Source organism: Gasterosteus aculeatus, chromosome 2, assembly GCF_964276395.1.
Source record: "Gasterosteus aculeatus chromosome 2, fGasAcu3.hap1.1, whole genome shotgun sequence".
Classification (NCBI taxonomy): Eukaryota; Metazoa; Chordata; class Actinopteri; order Perciformes; family Gasterosteidae; genus Gasterosteus; species Gasterosteus aculeatus.
The window spans coordinates 23,518,002-23,527,815 of NC_135689.1; the positions used below are offsets into that span (position 1 = coordinate 23,518,002).

The following is a 9,814-nucleotide window of genomic DNA, read 5'->3' on the forward strand; positions in this document are numbered from 1 at the left end:
TTTAAAAGATTAGGAAGAGGACATACAGTTGCTTACGGCCATACCTCTCTGGCTCCGCCTGATCTCGTCTGATCTCAGAAGCTAAGCAGAGTAGGGCCTGGTTAGTACTTGGATGGAAGACCGCCTGGGAATCCCAGGTGCCGTAAGCTTTTTCATTTCTATCTGTAAAAGACACAGAGAAGGCCTTAGAAAGTGACTCCATTTAATTGTCAAAACTACAAAACCTTTGACACATTTTAAAAGATTAGGTAGAGGACATACAGTTGCTTACGGCCATACCTCTCTGGCTCCGCCTGATCTCGTCTGATCTCAGAAGCTAAGCAGAGTAGGGCCTGGTTAGTACTTGGATGGAAGACCGCCTGGGAATCCCAGGTGCCGTAAGCTTTTTCATTTCTCTCTCTGGAAGAAATTGAGAAGGCATTAGAAAGTGAATCCTTTTTCATTATCAAAACTCCAAAACCTTTGACACATTTTAAAAGATTAGGAAGAGGACATACAGTTGCTTACGGCCATACCTCTCTGGCTCCGCCTGATCTCGTCTGATCTCAGAAGCTAAGCAGAGTAGGGCCTGGTTAGTACTTGGATGGAAGACCGCCTGGGAATCCCAGGTGCCGTAAGCTTTTTCATTTCTCTCTCTGGAAGAAATCGAGAAGGCATTAGAAAGTGACTCCTTTTTCATTATCAAAACTCCAAAACCTTTGACACATTTTAAAAGATTAGGAAGAGGACATACAGTTGCTTACGGCCATACCTCTCTGGCTCCGCCTGATCTCGTCTGATCTCAGAAGCTAAGCAGAGTAGGGCCTGGTTAGTACTTGGATGGAAGACCGCCTGGGAATCCCAGGTGCCGTAAGCTTTTTCATTTCTCTCTCTGGAAGAAATCGAGAAGGCATTAGAAAGTGACTCCTTTTTCATTATCAAAACTCCAAAACCTTTGACACATTTTAAAAGATTAGGAAGAGGACATACAGTTGCTTACGGCCATACCTCTCTGGCTCCGCCTGATCTCGTCTGATCTCAGAAGCTAAGCAGAGTAGGGCCTGGTTAGTACATGGATGGAAGACCGCCTGGGAATCCCAGGTGCCGTAAGCTTTTTCAATTCTATTTGTAAAAGACACAGAGAAGGCCTTAGAAAGTGAATCCTTTTTCATTATCAAAACTCCAAAACCTTTGACACATTTTAAAATATTAGGAAGAGGACATACAGTTGCTTACGGCCATACCTCTCTGGCTCCGCCTGATCTCGTCTGATCTCAGAAGCTAAGCAGAGTAGGGCCTGGTTAGTACTTGGATGGAAGACCGCCTGGGAATCCCAGGTGCCGTAAGCTTTTTCATTTCTCTCTCTGGAAGAAATCGAGAAGGCATTAGAAAGTGACTCCTTTTTCATTATCAAAACTCCAAAACCTTTGACACATTTTAAAAGATTAGGAAGAGGACATACATTTGCTTACGGCCATACCTCTCTGGCTCCGCCTGATCTCGTCTGATCTCAGAAGCTAAGCAGAGTAGGGCCTGGTTAGTACTTGGATGGAAGACCGCCTGGGAATCCCAGGTGCCGTAAGCTTTTTCATTTCTCTCTCTGGAAGAAATCGAGAAGGCATTAGAAAGTGACTCCTTTTTCATTATCAAAACTCCAAAACCTTTGACACATTTTAAAAGATTAGGAAGAGGACATACAGTTGCTTACGGCCATACCTCTCTGGCTCCGCCTGATCTCGTCTGATCTCAGAAGCTAAGCAGAGTAGGGCCTGGTTAGTACTTGGATGGAAGACAGCCTGGGAATCCCAGGTGCCGTAAGCTTTTTCAATTCTATCTGTAAAAGACACAGAGAAGGCCTTAGAAAGTGACTCCATTTAATTGTCAAAACTACAAAACCTTTGACACATTTTAAAAGATTAGGTAGAGGACATACAGTTGCTTACGGCCATACCTCTCTGGCTCCGCCTGATCTCGTCTGATCTCAGAAGCTAAGCAGAGTAGGGCCTGGTTAGTACTTGGATGGAAGACCGCCTGGGAATCCCAGGTGCCGTAAGCTTTTTCATTTCTCTCTCTGGAAGAAATTGAGAAGGCATTAGAAAGTGAATCCTTTTTCATTATCAAAACTCCAAAACCTTTGACACATTTTAAAAGATTAGGAAGAGGACATACAGTTGCTTACGGCCATACCTCTCTGGCTCCGCCTGATCTCGTCTGATCTCAGAAGCTAAGCAGAGTAGGGCCTGGTTAGTACTTGGATGGAAGACCGCCTGGGAATCCCAGGTGCCGTAAGCTTTTTCATTTCTCTCTCTGGAAGAAATCGAGAAGGCATTAGAAAGTGACTCCTTTTTCATTATCAAAACTCCAAAACCTTTGACACATTTTAAAAGATTAGGAAGAGGACATACAGTTGCTTACGGCCATACCTCTCTGGCTCCGCCTGATCTCGTCTGATCTCAGAAGCTAAGCAGAGTAGGGCCTGGTTAGTACTTGGATGGAAGACCGCCTGGGAATCCCAGGTGCCGTAAGCTTTTTCATTTCTATCTGTAAAAGACACAGAGAAGGCCTTAGAAAGTGACTCCATTTCATTGTCAAAACTACAAAACCTTTGACAAGTTTTAAAAGATTAGGAAGAGGACATACAGTTGCTTACGGCCATACCTCTCTGGCTCCGCCTGATCTCGTCTGATCTCAGAAGCTAAGCAGAGTAGGGCCTGGTTAGTACTTGGATGGAAGACCGCCTGGGAATCCCAGGTGCCGTAAGCTTTTTCATTTCTCTCTCTGGAAGAAATCGAGAAGGCATTAGAAAGTGACTCCTTTTTCATTATCAAAACTCCAAAACCTTTGACACATTTTAAAAGATTAGGAAGAGGACATACAGTTGCTTACGGCCATACCTCTCTGGCTCCGCCTGATCTCGTCTGATCTCAGAAGCTAAGCAGAGTAGGGCCTGGTTAGTACTTGGATGGAAGACCGCCTGGGAATCCCAGGTGCCGTAAGCTTTTTCATTTCTCTCTCTGGAAGAAATCGAGAAGGCATTAGAAAGTGACTCCTTTTTCATTATCAAAACTCCAAAACCTTTGACACATTTTAAAAGATTAGGAAGAGGACATACAGTTGCTTACGGCCATACCTCTCTGGCTCCGCCTGATCTCGTCTGATCTCAGAAGCTAAGCAGAGTAGGGCCTGGTTAGTACTTGGATGGAAGACCGCCTGGGAATCCCAGGTGCCGTAAGCTTTTTCATTTCTATCTGTAAAAGACACAGAGAAGGCCTTAGAAAGTGACTCCATTTCATTGTCAAAACTACAAAACCTTTGACAAGTTTTAAAAGATTAGGAAGAGGACATACAGTTGCTTACGGCCATACCTCTCTGGCTCCGCCTGATCTCGTCTGATCTCAGAAGCTAAGCAGAGTAGGGCCTGGTTAGTACTTGGATGGAAGACCGCCTGGGAATCCCAGGTGCCGTAAGCTTTTTCAATTCTATCTGTAAAAGACACAGAGAAGGCCTTAGAAAGTGACTCCATTTAATTGTCAAAACTACAAAACCTTTGACACATTTTAAAAGATTAGGTAGAGGACATACAGTTGCTTACGGCCATACCTCTCTGGCTCCGCCTGATCTCGTCTGATCTCAGAAGCTAAGCAGAGTAGGGCCTGGTTAGTACTTGGATGGAAGACCGCCTGGGAATCCCAGGTGCCGTAAGCTTTTTCATTTCTCTCTCTGGAAGAAATTGAGAAGGCATTAGAAAGTGAATCCTTTTTCATTATCAAAACTCCAAAACCTTTGACACATTTTAAAAGATTAGGAAGAGGACATACAGTTGCTTACGGCCATACCTCTCTGGCTCTGCCTGATCTCGTCTGATCTCAGAAGCTAAGCAGAGTAGGGCCTGGTTAGTACTTGGATGGAAGACCGCCTGGGAATCCCAGGTGCCGTAAGCTTTTTCATTTCTCTCTCTGGAAGAAATCGAGAAGGCATTAGAAAGTGACTCCTTTTTCATTATCAAAACTCCAAAACCTTTGACACATTTTAAAAGATTAGGAAGAGGACATACAGTTGCTTACGGCCATACCTCTCTGGCTCCGCCTGATCTCGTCTGATCTCAGAAGCTAAGCAGAGTAGGGCCTGGTTAGTACTTGGATGGAAGACCGCCTGGGAATCCCAGGTGCCGTAAGCTTTTTCATTTCTATCTGTAAAAGACACAGAGAAGGCCTTAGAAAGTGACTCCATTTCATTGTCAAAACTACAAAACCTTTGACAAGTTTTAAAAGATTAGGAAGAGGACATACAGTTGCTTACGGCCATACCTCTCTGGCTCCGCCTGATCTCGTCTGATCTCAGAAGCTAAGCAGAGTAGGGCCTGGTTAGTACTTGGATGGAAGACCGCCTGGGAATCCCAGGTGCCGTAAGCTTTTTCAATTCTATCTGTAAAAGACACAGAGAAGGCCTTAGAAAGTGACTCCATTTAATTGTCAAAACTACAAAACCTTTGACACATTTTAAAAGATTAGGTAGAGGACATACAGTTGCTTACGGCCATACCTCTCTGGCTCCGCCTGATCTCGTCTGATCTCAGAAGCTAAGCAGAGTAGGGCCTGGTTAGTACTTGGATGGAAGACCGCCTGGGAATCCCAGGTGCCGTAAGCTTTTTCATTTCTCTCTCTGGAAGAAATTGAGAAGGCATTAGAAAGTGAATCCTTTTTCATTATCAAAACTCCAAAACCTTTGACACATTTTAAAAGATTAGGAAGAGGACATACAGTTGCTTACGGCCATACCTCTCTGGCTCTGCCTGATCTCGTCTGATCTCAGAAGCTAAGCAGAGTAGGGCCTGGTTAGTACTTGGATGGAAGACCGCCTGGGAATCCCAGGTGCCGTAAGCTTTTTCATTTCTCTCTCTGGAAGAAATCGAGAAGGCATTAGAAAGTGACTCCTTTTTCATTATCAAAACTCCAAAACCTTTGACACATTTTAAAAGATTAGGAAGAGGACATACAGTTGCTTACGGCCATACCTCTCTGGCTCCGCCTGATCTCGTCTGATCTCAGAAGCTAAGCAGAGTAGGGCCTGGTTAGTACTTGGATGGAAGACCGCCTGGGAATCCCAGGTGCCGTAAGCTTTTTCATTTCTCTCTCTGGAAGAAATCGAGAAGGCATTAGAAAGTGACTCCTTTTTCATTATCAAAACTCCAAAACCTTTGACACATTTTAAAAGATTAGGAAGAGGACATACAGTTGCTTACGGCCATACCTCTCTGGCTCCGCCTGATCTCGTCTGATCTCAGAAGCTAAGCAGAGTAGGGCCTGGTTAGTACTTGGATGGAAGACCGCCTGGGAATCCCAGGTGCCGTAAGCTTTTTCAATTCTATTTGTAAAAGACACAGAGAAGGCCTTAGAAAGTGACTCCATTTAATTGTCAAAACTACAAAACCTTTGACACATTTTAAAAGATTAGGTAGAGGACATGCAGTTGCTTACGGCCATACCTCTCTGGCTCCGCCTGATCTCGTCTGATCTCAGAAGCTAAGCAGAGTAGGGCCTGGTTAGTACTTGGATGGAAGACCGCCTGGGAATCCCAGGTGCCGTAAGCTTTTTCATTTCTATCTGTAAAAGACACAGAGAAGGCCTTAGAAAGTGACTCCATTTCATTGTCAAAACTACAAAACCTTTGACACATTTTAAAAGATTAGTTAGAGGACATACAGTTGCTTACGGCCATACCTCTCTGGCTCCGCCTGATCTCGTCTGATCTCAGAAGCTAAGCAGAGTAGGGCCTGGTTAGTACTTGGATGGAAGACCGCCTGGGAATCCCAGGTGCCGTAAGCTTTTTCAATTCTATCTGTAAAAGACACAGAGAAGGCCTTAGAAAGTGACTCCATTTCATTGTCAAAACTACAAAACCTTTGACACATTTTAAAAGATTAGGTAGAGGACATACAGTTGCTTACGGCCATACCTCTCTGGCTCCGCCTGATCTCGTCTGATCTCAGAAGCTAAGCAGAGTAGGGCCTGGTTAGTACTTGGATGGAAGACCGCCTGGGAATCCCAGGTGCCGTAAGCTTTTTCATTTCTCTCTCTGGAAGAAATTGAGAAGGCATTAGAAAGTGAATCCTTTTTCATTATCAAAACTCCAAAACCTTTGACACATTTTAAAAGATTAGGAAGAGGACATACAGTTGCTTACGGCCATACCTCTCTGGCTCCGCCTGATCTCGTCTGATCTCAGAAGCTAAGCAGAGTAGGGCCTGGTTAGTACTTGGATGGAAGACCGCCTGGGAATCCCAGGTGCCGTAAGCTTTTTCATTTCTCTCTCTGGAAGAAATCGAGAAGGCATTAGAAAGTGACTCCTTTTTCATTATCAAAACTCCAAAACCTTTGACACATTTTAAAAGATTAGGAAGAGGACATACAGTTGCTTACGGCCATACCTCTCTGGCTCCGCCTGATCTCGTCTGATCTCAGAAGCTAAGCAGAGTAGGGCCTGGTTAGTACATGGATGGAAGACCGCCTGGGAATCCCAGGTGCCGTAAGCTTTTTCAATTCTATTTGTAAAAGACACAGAGAAGGCCTTAGAAAGTGAATCCTTTTTCATTATCAAAACTCCAAAACCTTTGACACATTTTAAAATATTAGGAAGAGGACATACAGTTGCTTACGGCCATACCTCTCTGGCTCCGCCTGATCTCGTCTGATCTCAGAAGCTAAGCAGAGTAGGGCCTGGTTAGTACTTGGATGGAAGACCGCCTGGGAATCCCAGGTGCCGTAAGCTTTTTCATTTCTCTCTCTGGAAGAAATCGAGAAGGCATTAGAAAGTGACTCCTTTTTCATTATCAAAACTCCAAAACCTTTGACACATTTTAAAAGATTAGGAAGAGGACATACAGTTGCTTACGGCCATACCTCTCTGGCTCCGCCTGATCTCGTCTGATCTCAGAAGCTAAGCAGAGTAGGGCCTGGTTAGTACTTGGATGGAAGACCGCCTGGGAATCCCAGGTGCCGTAAGCTTTTTCATTTCTATCTGTAAAAGACACAGAGAAGGCCTTAGAAAGTGACTCCATTTCATTGTCAAAACTACAAAACCTTTGACAAGTTTTAAAAGATTAGGAAGAGGACATACAGTTGCTTACGGCCATACCTCTCTGGCTCCGCCTGATCTCGTCTGATCTCAGAAGCTAAGCAGAGTAGGGCCTGGTTAGTACTTGGATGGAAGACCGCCTGGGAATCCCAGGTGCCGTAAGCTTTTTCATTTCTCTCTCTGGAAGAAATTGAGAAGGCATTAGAAAGTGAATCCTTTTTCATTATCAAAACTCCAAAACCTTTGACACATTTTAAAAGATTAGGAAGAGGACATACATTTGCTTACGGCCATACCTCTCTGGCTCCGCCTGATCTCGTCTGATCTCAGAAGCTAAGCAGAGTAGGGCCTGGTTAGTACTTGGATGGAAGACCGCCTGGGAATCCCAGGTGCCGTAAGCTTTTTCAATTCTATCTGTAAAAGACACAGAGAAGGCCTTAGAAAGTGACTCCATTTAATTGTCAAAACTACAAAACCTTTGACACATTTTAAAAGATTAGGTAGAGGACATACAGTTGCTTACGGCCATACCTCTCTGGCTCCGCCTGATCTCGTCTGATCTCAGAAGCTAAGCAGAGTAGGGCCTGGTTAGTACTTGGATGGAAGACCGCCTGGGAATCCCAGGTGCCGTAAGCTTTTTCATTTCTCTCTCTGGAAGAAATCGAGAAGGCATTAGAAAGTGACTCCTTTTTCATTATCAAAACTCCAAAACCTTTGACACATTTTAAAAGATTAGGAAGAGGACATACAGTTGCTTACGGCCATACCTCTCTGGCTCCGCCTGATCTCGTCTGATCTCAGAAGCTAAGCAGAGTAGGGCCTGGTTAGTACTTGGATGGAAGACCGCCTGGGAATCCCAGGTGCCGTAAGCTTTTTCATTTCTCTCTCTGGAAGAAATCGAGAAGGCATTAGAAAGTGACTCCTTTTTCATTATCAAAACTCCAAAACCTTTGACACATTTTAAAAGATTAGGAAGAGGACATACAGTTGCTTACGGCCATACCTCTCTGGCTCCGCCTGATCTCGTCTGATCTCAGAAGCTAAGCAGAGTAGGGCCTGGTTAGTACTTGGATGGAAGACCGCCTGGGAATCCCAGGTGCCGTAAGCTTTTTCATTTCTCTCTCTGGAAGAAATCGAGAAGGCATTAGAAAGTGAATCCTTTTTCATTATCAAAACTCCAAAACCTTTGACACATTTTAAAAGATTAGGAAGAGGACATACAGTTGCTTACGGCCATACCTCTCTGGCTCCGCCTGATCTCGTCTGATCTCAGAAGCTAAGCAGAGTAGGGCCTGGTTAGTACTTGGATGGAAGACAGCCTGGGAATCCCAGGTGCCGTAAGCTTTTTCATTTCTCTCTCTGGAAGAAATTGAGAAGGCATTAGAAAGTGAATCCTTTTTCATGATCAAAACTCCAAAACCTTTGACACATTTTAAAATATTAGGAAGAGGACATACAGTTGCTTACGGCCATACCTCTCTGGCTCCGCCTGATCTCGTCTGATCTCAGAAGCTAAGCAGAGTAGGGCCTGGTTAGTACTTGGATGGAAGACCGCCTGGGAATCCCAGGTGCCGTAAGCTTTTTCATTTCTATCTGTAAAAGACACAGAGAAGGCCTTAGAAAGTGACTCCATTTCATTGTCAAAACTACAAAACCTTTGACACATTTTAAAAGATTAGGTAGAGGACATACAGTTGCTTACGGCCATACCTCTCTGGCTCCGCCTGATCTCGTCTGATCTCAGAAGCTAAGCAGAGTAGGGCCTGGTTAGTACTTGGATGGAAGACCGCCTGGGAATCCCAGGTGCCGTAAGCTTTTTCATTTCTCTCTCTGGAAGAAATTGAGAAGGCATTAGAAAGTGAATCCTTTTTCATTATCAAAACTCCAAAACCTTTGACACATTTTAAAATATTAGGAAGAGGACATACAGTTGCTTACGGCCATACCTCTCTGGCTCCGCCTGATCTCGTCTGATCTCAGAAGCTAAGCAGAGTAGGGCCTGGTTAGTACTTGGATGGAAGACCGCCTGGGAATCCCAGGTGCCGTAAGCTTTTTCATTTCTCTCTCTGGAAGAAATCGAGAAGGCATTAGAAAGTGACTCCTTTTTCATTATCAAAACTCCAAAACCTTTGACACATTTTAAAAGATTAGGAAGAGGACATACAGTTGCTTACGGCCATACCTCTCTTGCTCCGCCTGATCTCGTCTGATCTCAGAAGCTAAGCAGAGTAGGGCCTGGTTAGTACTTGGATGGAAGACCGCCTGGGAATCCCAGGTGCCGTAAGCTTTTTCATTTCTATCTGTAAAAGACACAGAGAAGGCCTTAGAAAGTGACTCCATTTCATTGTCAAAACTACAAAACCTTTGACACGTTTTAAAAGATTAGGAAGAGGACATACAGTTGCTTACGGCCATACCTCTCTGGCTCCGCCTGATCTCGTCTGATCTCAGAAGCTAAGCAGAGTAGGGCCTGGTTAGTACTTGGATGGAAGACCGCCTGGGAATCCCAGGTGCCGTAAGCTTTTTCATTTCTCTCTCTGGAAGAAATTGAGAAGGCATTAGAAAGTGAATCCTTTTTCATTATCAAAACTCCAAAACCTTTGACACATTTTAAAATATTAGGAAGAGGACATACAGTTGCTTACGGCCATACCTCTCTGGCTCCGCCTGATCTCGTCTGATCTCAGAAGCTAAGCAGAGTAGGGCCTGGTTAGTACTTGGATGGAAGACCGCCTGGGAATCCCAGGTGCCGTAAGCTTTT

The 9,814-nt window shown here is 44.5% G+C and overlaps 42 non-coding genes across 42 annotated transcripts; all 42 read left to right on the forward strand.

Annotated features, from left to right (window-relative positions):
* Positions 1–30: 30 nt before the first annotated feature.
* LOC144403950 (5S ribosomal RNA) lies at positions 31–149 on the forward strand. Its single transcript, XR_013465890.1, has one exon. It is a non-coding gene; the product is annotated as a 5S ribosomal RNA (ribosomal RNA).
* A 116-nt stretch (positions 150–265) lies between these two features.
* LOC144403951 (5S ribosomal RNA) lies at positions 266–384 on the forward strand. Its single transcript, XR_013465891.1, has one exon. It is a non-coding gene; the product is annotated as a 5S ribosomal RNA (ribosomal RNA).
* A 117-nt stretch (positions 385–501) lies between these two features.
* On the forward strand, positions 502–620 carry LOC144403952 (5S ribosomal RNA). The gene has a single exon (XR_013465892.1). It is a non-coding gene; the product is annotated as a 5S ribosomal RNA (ribosomal RNA).
* Positions 621–737: 117 nt separating this feature from the next.
* Positions 738–856, forward strand: LOC144403953 (5S ribosomal RNA). Its single transcript, XR_013465893.1, has one exon. It is a non-coding gene; the product is annotated as a 5S ribosomal RNA (ribosomal RNA).
* A 117-nt stretch (positions 857–973) lies between these two features.
* On the forward strand, positions 974–1,092 carry LOC144398454 (5S ribosomal RNA). The gene has a single exon (XR_013460601.1). It is a non-coding gene; the product is annotated as a 5S ribosomal RNA (ribosomal RNA).
* Positions 1,093–1,209: 117 nt separating this feature from the next.
* LOC144403954 (5S ribosomal RNA) lies at positions 1,210–1,328 on the forward strand. The gene has a single exon (XR_013465894.1). It is a non-coding gene; the product is annotated as a 5S ribosomal RNA (ribosomal RNA).
* Positions 1,329–1,445: 117 nt separating this feature from the next.
* On the forward strand, positions 1,446–1,564 carry LOC144403956 (5S ribosomal RNA). Its single transcript, XR_013465896.1, has one exon. It is a non-coding gene; the product is annotated as a 5S ribosomal RNA (ribosomal RNA).
* A 117-nt stretch (positions 1,565–1,681) lies between these two features.
* On the forward strand, positions 1,682–1,800 carry LOC144399384 (5S ribosomal RNA). The gene has a single exon (XR_013461529.1). It is a non-coding gene; the product is annotated as a 5S ribosomal RNA (ribosomal RNA).
* Positions 1,801–1,916: 116 nt separating this feature from the next.
* Positions 1,917–2,035, forward strand: LOC144403957 (5S ribosomal RNA). Its single transcript, XR_013465897.1, has one exon. It is a non-coding gene; the product is annotated as a 5S ribosomal RNA (ribosomal RNA).
* A 117-nt stretch (positions 2,036–2,152) lies between these two features.
* LOC144403958 (5S ribosomal RNA) lies at positions 2,153–2,271 on the forward strand. The gene has a single exon (XR_013465898.1). It is a non-coding gene; the product is annotated as a 5S ribosomal RNA (ribosomal RNA).
* Positions 2,272–2,388: 117 nt separating this feature from the next.
* LOC144403959 (5S ribosomal RNA) lies at positions 2,389–2,507 on the forward strand. Its single transcript, XR_013465899.1, has one exon. It is a non-coding gene; the product is annotated as a 5S ribosomal RNA (ribosomal RNA).
* Positions 2,508–2,623: 116 nt separating this feature from the next.
* Positions 2,624–2,742, forward strand: LOC144403960 (5S ribosomal RNA). The gene has a single exon (XR_013465900.1). It is a non-coding gene; the product is annotated as a 5S ribosomal RNA (ribosomal RNA).
* Positions 2,743–2,859: 117 nt separating this feature from the next.
* Positions 2,860–2,978, forward strand: LOC144403961 (5S ribosomal RNA). The gene has a single exon (XR_013465901.1). It is a non-coding gene; the product is annotated as a 5S ribosomal RNA (ribosomal RNA).
* Positions 2,979–3,095: 117 nt separating this feature from the next.
* Positions 3,096–3,214, forward strand: LOC144403962 (5S ribosomal RNA). Its single transcript, XR_013465902.1, has one exon. It is a non-coding gene; the product is annotated as a 5S ribosomal RNA (ribosomal RNA).
* Positions 3,215–3,330: 116 nt separating this feature from the next.
* Positions 3,331–3,449, forward strand: LOC144403963 (5S ribosomal RNA). The gene has a single exon (XR_013465903.1). It is a non-coding gene; the product is annotated as a 5S ribosomal RNA (ribosomal RNA).
* A 116-nt stretch (positions 3,450–3,565) lies between these two features.
* On the forward strand, positions 3,566–3,684 carry LOC144403964 (5S ribosomal RNA). Its single transcript, XR_013465904.1, has one exon. It is a non-coding gene; the product is annotated as a 5S ribosomal RNA (ribosomal RNA).
* Positions 3,685–3,801: 117 nt separating this feature from the next.
* LOC144397426 (5S ribosomal RNA) lies at positions 3,802–3,920 on the forward strand. The gene has a single exon (XR_013459572.1). It is a non-coding gene; the product is annotated as a 5S ribosomal RNA (ribosomal RNA).
* Positions 3,921–4,037: 117 nt separating this feature from the next.
* LOC144403965 (5S ribosomal RNA) lies at positions 4,038–4,156 on the forward strand. Its single transcript, XR_013465905.1, has one exon. It is a non-coding gene; the product is annotated as a 5S ribosomal RNA (ribosomal RNA).
* A 116-nt stretch (positions 4,157–4,272) lies between these two features.
* Positions 4,273–4,391, forward strand: LOC144403967 (5S ribosomal RNA). The gene has a single exon (XR_013465907.1). It is a non-coding gene; the product is annotated as a 5S ribosomal RNA (ribosomal RNA).
* Positions 4,392–4,507: 116 nt separating this feature from the next.
* LOC144403968 (5S ribosomal RNA) lies at positions 4,508–4,626 on the forward strand. Its single transcript, XR_013465908.1, has one exon. It is a non-coding gene; the product is annotated as a 5S ribosomal RNA (ribosomal RNA).
* Positions 4,627–4,743: 117 nt separating this feature from the next.
* On the forward strand, positions 4,744–4,862 carry LOC144397427 (5S ribosomal RNA). The gene has a single exon (XR_013459573.1). It is a non-coding gene; the product is annotated as a 5S ribosomal RNA (ribosomal RNA).
* Positions 4,863–4,979: 117 nt separating this feature from the next.
* On the forward strand, positions 4,980–5,098 carry LOC144403969 (5S ribosomal RNA). Its single transcript, XR_013465909.1, has one exon. It is a non-coding gene; the product is annotated as a 5S ribosomal RNA (ribosomal RNA).
* A 117-nt stretch (positions 5,099–5,215) lies between these two features.
* LOC144403970 (5S ribosomal RNA) lies at positions 5,216–5,334 on the forward strand. The gene has a single exon (XR_013465910.1). It is a non-coding gene; the product is annotated as a 5S ribosomal RNA (ribosomal RNA).
* Positions 5,335–5,450: 116 nt separating this feature from the next.
* On the forward strand, positions 5,451–5,569 carry LOC144403971 (5S ribosomal RNA). The gene has a single exon (XR_013465911.1). It is a non-coding gene; the product is annotated as a 5S ribosomal RNA (ribosomal RNA).
* Positions 5,570–5,685: 116 nt separating this feature from the next.
* LOC144403972 (5S ribosomal RNA) lies at positions 5,686–5,804 on the forward strand. Its single transcript, XR_013465912.1, has one exon. It is a non-coding gene; the product is annotated as a 5S ribosomal RNA (ribosomal RNA).
* Positions 5,805–5,920: 116 nt separating this feature from the next.
* Positions 5,921–6,039, forward strand: LOC144403973 (5S ribosomal RNA). The gene has a single exon (XR_013465913.1). It is a non-coding gene; the product is annotated as a 5S ribosomal RNA (ribosomal RNA).
* Positions 6,040–6,156: 117 nt separating this feature from the next.
* Positions 6,157–6,275, forward strand: LOC144403974 (5S ribosomal RNA). Its single transcript, XR_013465914.1, has one exon. It is a non-coding gene; the product is annotated as a 5S ribosomal RNA (ribosomal RNA).
* A 117-nt stretch (positions 6,276–6,392) lies between these two features.
* On the forward strand, positions 6,393–6,511 carry LOC144398455 (5S ribosomal RNA). The gene has a single exon (XR_013460602.1). It is a non-coding gene; the product is annotated as a 5S ribosomal RNA (ribosomal RNA).
* A 117-nt stretch (positions 6,512–6,628) lies between these two features.
* On the forward strand, positions 6,629–6,747 carry LOC144403975 (5S ribosomal RNA). Its single transcript, XR_013465915.1, has one exon. It is a non-coding gene; the product is annotated as a 5S ribosomal RNA (ribosomal RNA).
* A 117-nt stretch (positions 6,748–6,864) lies between these two features.
* On the forward strand, positions 6,865–6,983 carry LOC144403976 (5S ribosomal RNA). Its single transcript, XR_013465916.1, has one exon. It is a non-coding gene; the product is annotated as a 5S ribosomal RNA (ribosomal RNA).
* A 116-nt stretch (positions 6,984–7,099) lies between these two features.
* LOC144403978 (5S ribosomal RNA) lies at positions 7,100–7,218 on the forward strand. The gene has a single exon (XR_013465918.1). It is a non-coding gene; the product is annotated as a 5S ribosomal RNA (ribosomal RNA).
* Positions 7,219–7,335: 117 nt separating this feature from the next.
* Positions 7,336–7,454, forward strand: LOC144403979 (5S ribosomal RNA). Its single transcript, XR_013465919.1, has one exon. It is a non-coding gene; the product is annotated as a 5S ribosomal RNA (ribosomal RNA).
* A 116-nt stretch (positions 7,455–7,570) lies between these two features.
* On the forward strand, positions 7,571–7,689 carry LOC144403980 (5S ribosomal RNA). The gene has a single exon (XR_013465920.1). It is a non-coding gene; the product is annotated as a 5S ribosomal RNA (ribosomal RNA).
* Positions 7,690–7,806: 117 nt separating this feature from the next.
* On the forward strand, positions 7,807–7,925 carry LOC144403981 (5S ribosomal RNA). The gene has a single exon (XR_013465921.1). It is a non-coding gene; the product is annotated as a 5S ribosomal RNA (ribosomal RNA).
* A 117-nt stretch (positions 7,926–8,042) lies between these two features.
* On the forward strand, positions 8,043–8,161 carry LOC144403982 (5S ribosomal RNA). The gene has a single exon (XR_013465922.1). It is a non-coding gene; the product is annotated as a 5S ribosomal RNA (ribosomal RNA).
* A 117-nt stretch (positions 8,162–8,278) lies between these two features.
* Positions 8,279–8,397, forward strand: LOC144399385 (5S ribosomal RNA). The gene has a single exon (XR_013461530.1). It is a non-coding gene; the product is annotated as a 5S ribosomal RNA (ribosomal RNA).
* A 117-nt stretch (positions 8,398–8,514) lies between these two features.
* LOC144403983 (5S ribosomal RNA) lies at positions 8,515–8,633 on the forward strand. Its single transcript, XR_013465923.1, has one exon. It is a non-coding gene; the product is annotated as a 5S ribosomal RNA (ribosomal RNA).
* A 116-nt stretch (positions 8,634–8,749) lies between these two features.
* On the forward strand, positions 8,750–8,868 carry LOC144403984 (5S ribosomal RNA). Its single transcript, XR_013465924.1, has one exon. It is a non-coding gene; the product is annotated as a 5S ribosomal RNA (ribosomal RNA).
* Positions 8,869–8,985: 117 nt separating this feature from the next.
* Positions 8,986–9,104, forward strand: LOC144403985 (5S ribosomal RNA). Its single transcript, XR_013465925.1, has one exon. It is a non-coding gene; the product is annotated as a 5S ribosomal RNA (ribosomal RNA).
* A 117-nt stretch (positions 9,105–9,221) lies between these two features.
* Positions 9,222–9,340, forward strand: LOC144397308 (5S ribosomal RNA). Its single transcript, XR_013459453.1, has one exon. It is a non-coding gene; the product is annotated as a 5S ribosomal RNA (ribosomal RNA).
* A 116-nt stretch (positions 9,341–9,456) lies between these two features.
* On the forward strand, positions 9,457–9,575 carry LOC144403986 (5S ribosomal RNA). The gene has a single exon (XR_013465926.1). It is a non-coding gene; the product is annotated as a 5S ribosomal RNA (ribosomal RNA).
* A 117-nt stretch (positions 9,576–9,692) lies between these two features.
* On the forward strand, positions 9,693–9,811 carry LOC144403987 (5S ribosomal RNA). Its single transcript, XR_013465927.1, has one exon. It is a non-coding gene; the product is annotated as a 5S ribosomal RNA (ribosomal RNA).
* Positions 9,812–9,814: the final 3 nt, after the last annotated feature.